The 5,772-nt window shown below is 40.3% G+C and overlaps 1 long non-coding RNA gene across 1 annotated transcript; it reads left to right on the top strand.

The window, feature by feature from the left end:
• Positions 1 to 327: 327 nt before the first annotated feature.
• On the top strand, positions 328 to 3,170 carry LOC120517850. The gene is made up of 2 exons (XR_005631123.1): positions 328 to 495; positions 2,940 to 3,170. It is a non-coding gene; the product is annotated as an uncharacterized LOC120517850 (long non-coding RNA).
• Positions 3,171 to 5,772: the final 2,602 nt, after the last annotated feature.

Genomic DNA, 5,772 nt, shown 5'->3' with positions numbered 1-5,772 from the left:
CCTGTTCAGCTCGTGCCACTCCGCCGAGGCAAGGTGGGGGGAGGGGAGAGATGGTAAACATGCTTGCTTATTGGACAGATGTGCTTCATGCTAATGAGCTCGTGCCGCTCGCCCAAGGGTAAACAGGTTCGCCGATTGGCTGCAGCAACCCGCCAATCGCTACTCTGGTGGAGTGCTGTGAAACGAGAAGCGGCGGGTCCGATTGAAGAGAGGCCAATGCGCAGACGCCTGTGCGCATCTTTGGGAATGTACGGAAGGCGGTACTTCGGTGGGCTCACGTGGGTAAATAAGCGCCGGAGCGCTTGCGCGTGAAACTTCGTCATTCGCGCTGGCAATTATAGAAACAAGGCGCACCGCTCGCACGGAAAACTTTACAGAGAAAATGAAGAGCTTTAGAAATGGCTGGATGGATACTGGTTTTAAAGGTTTTTATATAATGAACTCTGTCAGTGGCGGTAAATATGCAATTATTGCGAGTCGTGTCAAGCCTTATAGGTATGTCAATTCTCTTCTGACCATCCTCTTTATGCATCTGCTATGTGCATGAAGAGTTTTCGTTTTGCGCTGCGCATTTTTATACCATAGCACCACAGGGCTGTGTTTATATTTGTCATTGTTTTAAAAGATACAGTCTTTTCAGATTCATTTTTAGAAAAATTTATTTTGATTATATTCAATTATTTATTTTGTCATAGATAATCATTTTTATAGTTTTCCGGTACACCGAACAACGGTGAGTTTTGCAGTGAAAAACCTGAAATAAACTCAAATTATTATATAAATACAGACTAGTAACATCTGTGCAATCCAGGGTAAATGACCTCTTTAGGGGATAGTTACCTTTTCATAAACTGTAGCTTAACACTTGTGTATATTTGAAATATGATATTCTGTAATCCCCTCAAATGTACGTCCCACTCTTATGTATCCTAGACTTGCTCTAGAATGTGATTATTAATAGAATGTAAAAAAAAAATAGCAGCGGGCAGAGTCGTGACCGTTTGCACTAGAGTGGCCCCTGCTGGTGGACACTAATGACTCGAGCCGAAGAGAGGTCAACTTCTTCAGGACACACAACATAAGATATCTGACAAAAAAACAGGAGACCGTTCAATCCTTCAGATCATTTGTTTAGCTAATGGCTAAACTGTCACAATATAGATACTTCTTAAAGGTATCTGCTTCATATCCATGCATAAAGAAGTGCTTCCTGGTTGTCTTGAATACACTTCCACCTTAATTTCCGTTGTTGTCTTCATGTACTGTGATTCACCTTAAAGCTAACAGAATTTTGCTGGATCTATTTTATTCATGCCTTTTGGAATTTTGAAGACCTGGAATAGGTCCCCACGTAGTGTCCTCTGTTCTGCTACCTGTCCTTCCGAATACTGTATAGTGTTAGCATGTGTGTACAAGTCTAGGGAGAGAGCTGATAAAACAAACAAAGCAGAGCATTAGCTCTTAGAATGCATTTCTGTGCCTTTAACCATCCCCAACACACAAACAGATGGCGACTACATGGTACCACACAGTAATTTTATCTTCTTGGAGACAACCAGGAGTTCATAAGGATGATAGAGGGTAAAAGCCTGTGCACTGATGATGGATTGTCAAGGTAGTTTATTTTAGTGAAATGGGAAGCAATAGAAAAAAATATTCTCAAAATGGGAATAGGTGTTGCATACCCTCCTTAATATTTAATTTTCAAAATGGATATGACATTAAAAATTCCTTGTATTAATTAAAAATTGTTTAAGTATATATTTTTTATTAGTGTCTGTAAAGGTGAACAAAGATTACATAGCTTCCTTTGGTGAAGGCTGGAAGATAGTCTCAAAACTTTTGCTTGTCTGATAGAGCCTAAAGTGAAAGGCCTAATGGTAAAGAGTAAGCTCTGCTTGTTTCTGTAATAAGACCGTGGTTAACATTGAGCTATAGATGTTTGTTTGTTATAAGATTTGCAATTAAAGGAGAATAAAAGACCGAACAACCTCATTCCAGACATTCCATCCATCCATTATCCAACCTGCTATATCCTAACTACAGGGTCACAGAGGTCTGCTGGAGCCAATCCCAGCCAACAAGGGGTGCACACACGCACACACCAGGGACAATTTAGAATCGCCAATGCACCTAACCTGCATGTCTTTGGACTGTGGGAGGAAACCAACGCAGACACGGGGAGAACATGCAAACTCCATGAAGGGAGGTCCCGGGAAGTGAACCCGTTACCCACTGTGCCTCCCTCCAGACATTCCCCCATATAATATTCTGCCATTAGTTTATCTCTAGTTATATAGAGCCTTGCATACAAAAAAAAAATCAGTAAGTGCTTCTAATTTTAATTTTCAGCATGGAATCAACTACCAACTCTTTTACTGTTTAAACTACTTAAAGCACTTTACATAGACAGTGGGAAACAAGTTCAGTCACCACCAATGTGCAGCAAACATCTGGATGATGCGACAGCAGCCATTTTGCACCAATATGCTAAGCACACATTAGCAATTAGTTGCTAAACAGGTTAGAGAGATAGCCAGTTGCAGAAAGGGGGCGATTAGGGGCCAGAATGATCAAGGCAGTGATGTGCAATTTTGCCAGGACATCCAGACACCCTACTGTTTTTGAAAGATGCCAAGGGATCATTTATGATCACAGAGAGTCAATGCCTTGTTTTTTTGTCTCATAATATTTTACTGTATAGTGTATCCATCTCTGTACTTGGCCATTGGCATCCACACACAGACCACAGAATGGTAGCTCCTGCTGGTCTCATAACGCATCTACTGTACCAACAGCAGCCCAAGCTTTCCTGGTTGGTCACCCATCCAGGTACTAGCCAAACATGCTTAGCCACCAGTGGATTACCTCTTCAGAGGTAATGTATAAAGAGTTTTACCAAACCTTCTGATCATTTTCTAAACCTGTTTCCTTTCCAGGGTCACAGAGAGCTGAAGTGTATCCTAGAAAACACTACTGAAAGACTGAATCCGACCCCTGATGGGATGTTAATCACAAGACACTTTTGCACCAGCCACATTATTGCACCTAGTCAACCTAACATTTTTTTGGATGTAGGGAACAAACCCATATAATCTCTGGGTGAGCTCACCATCTTCATGCAGAAGGCACCCATGAGAGGAATCTAATAAAGGTGAAAGTGCTGTGAAGTGGCAAATCTGCCCATTGTGTCATTCTTCCAAAAACATCAACAAACAGTAGTACTTTAGTAGAATAGTCTAATGTAAATATATTTCAAAGAAAGCAAACATGTAATTTATACAGTATGTTTATAATTACATTTGTTTTATATAAAACATTATACATCGTAAATCCCACCAGTCTCCTGAATTCACTTTATTCATTACATTGTTATAAACAGTCCAAACCTATCCTGGCATAACTGGGTACAAGGCAGGAAGCAAAAATAAAATAGAATGGTCCAATGCACACCAAGCCCATTTGGTGGCATCAGTTAACCAAATAATAAGTGCATTTTGTGAATGTAGAATGAAACTAAAATGGTGTGAAAATGTACATTGGCATGAAGAGAATGTGCAAACTCCACACAGAAACTGAGGGGATATGGAATTGACTCCAAAACTCCAGGTGTGAACAGTAGCCATGCTAACCAATACATCATGGTACTGCTCGTTTCACATTTAATATTTTGTAAAAAGCATTTTTGCACACACCCTAAATCTTTTGAGGATTGGGCTGATTTTTCCTAAACCTCTTTTAATGCCTTAAAGCATTTACTTCATTTGTAATTTATCTCATCATATTTATGATTCCACCCACCACTACCGACATAGCTGTGCAATCAATCAAGATAAGGAATTGTTCACAATTTTTTTTATTAAGGATTCAGCAACCAAGACTGAAATGGAAAAAAAAAAAAAATCAGACAATAACTGTGGCCCCATGGTGCAGGAATTTGAGAGTCAAGACCTACTGGCAATATACCTACTCAGCAGCTTACTGGCGGCAAAGGCTTACGGGGCTCAAACTGCTCACAATAATGCGAATAAGGAATAAAAAGGAACTCTTTTGATTGAGCAATTGTTCTTTACAACAGAACATGATGTGGTTGTTTCACTCTGCAGATAAGCAATGCAGGCTGATTTTTTTTTTTGGTAAAATATCTGAACTCCCGGCTCACTACCATTTCTGGAAGTATATGAGGACGGCACTTTCCTGAGCACAATGCCACTTCCAGGCAAGGAGTTTGTTGTAAGATGACAAGGTTTATTCTGTTTCATTCTTTGTTTTACTACATAGCACTCAGCAGTTTACAAGACAACGGCAATAAAAGCATGACACAGATAGATGGAGAGGAAAACAGGTCATTCTGGACAGAGGAGCCCCGGTTTATGACTTGTTTCATGCCTTGGGCTGGTCAACAGGACCACACTATACTCTGTTAGCTATTTGCCCCATGGGGATGCAGGCAACAACAGCTCATAAACGAAGGGCACTGCACCAGGTGCATCTCCAAGGCTTCCCCAGGCAGCTTATTTATTTATTTATTTATTTTGGAAAAGACAGCATTTCAGGCTGGTTTGGCAAAACTGCAATGGATAATGACGGCATCTGTTACATTTCTAAATGAAGCAGCTACAATGAATTGTACTTTTTTAAGTTAAGCTCATTTTAAATGTACTCTGTGAATGTTTTTATAACAATAGAATTAACTAAAAAAAATCTGTACTATATGAATTTACTGTGAAATGTTTCCACCCTTCCCCTATCCTAGACATTTTTGCTATGCTACACAGAACAAGCTGTTTCCCACAAGCATTCTTTATGTCTCTTGCTATCTTAAAAGACCTTGTTCTTTGCTACATGAAGCTTTCCAAGCCTCTTCATTCACAAATAAATATGACACATTGATTAGTGTTGCTGTATAACAATTTCAGTGTCCTGGGTTCAGATCCCAGCCTGTGTGGGAGCTGTACATGTTGTTCTTTGGGTGCACCAGTTTCTCTCCAACATCATCCTTGACTTTAAAATTGGCCCAGTATGAGGGAGTGCATGTGTGTGCCCTGCAATAGACCAGTGCCCTGTTGTAGATGAGCTCTCACCTTGCCCCCAAACACTGTCTGGAACAGCCAACAAAAACGCTAGATTGAATAAATAGGTTAGAGAATGGAAGGAAATATTGTATGGCTGGCAAAGCAGTTTACATCCAGGCACCAGGCCAAAGCAAAGTTTATGAACATTTCACTGTTCTCTCCATGCTGGCTTTCCCAAAGTACCTTAGTTACCTCCAATATCCCAAAAAAATGCTTTCCAGGTTAAATTGTGGCTCTGTATTGGCCAAGGGCAAGTGTGCCCTGTAGTGGACTAGAATCTTATTGAGAGTCAGTTTCTGCCTTGTTGCCAATGATGTCCGGGTGAGTTTTGGGTCCCTACAACCCAGAACAGAAATAAGCCGGTTACATAATATAATATACAGTGGGACAACAAGGTGGTAGAGTTGTTAGCTACTACTCGCGAAGCATAGTATATGAACTGACTTCCTTCATCTCTAAAGAATCATGAAGATTAGTTTAATTGGTTGCTTTGGTTAGGAGCCATGCCTTAAGATGAACTGGAATCCTATATACAGTTGATTCCCACCTTGTACTTGATGCTATAGGCTCTGAAATCCCTGAAATGGAGAAGGTACAGAAGACAGATAAAGAAAGCTGGGGTGGCAATGTAGCAATGTGGATTCTATTGCTGCATTATATCTCCAGTATTTCTAACTTTACCTTGGACTCAATTTCA

Source organism: Polypterus senegalus, chromosome 17 (genome assembly GCF_016835505.1).
Source record: "Polypterus senegalus isolate Bchr_013 chromosome 17, ASM1683550v1, whole genome shotgun sequence".
NCBI lineage: Eukaryota > Metazoa > Chordata > Cladistia > Polypteriformes > Polypteridae > Polypterus > Polypterus senegalus.
The sequence above is the reverse complement of the archived record's forward strand: the minus strand, read 5'-3'. Positions and strand labels throughout refer to the sequence as shown.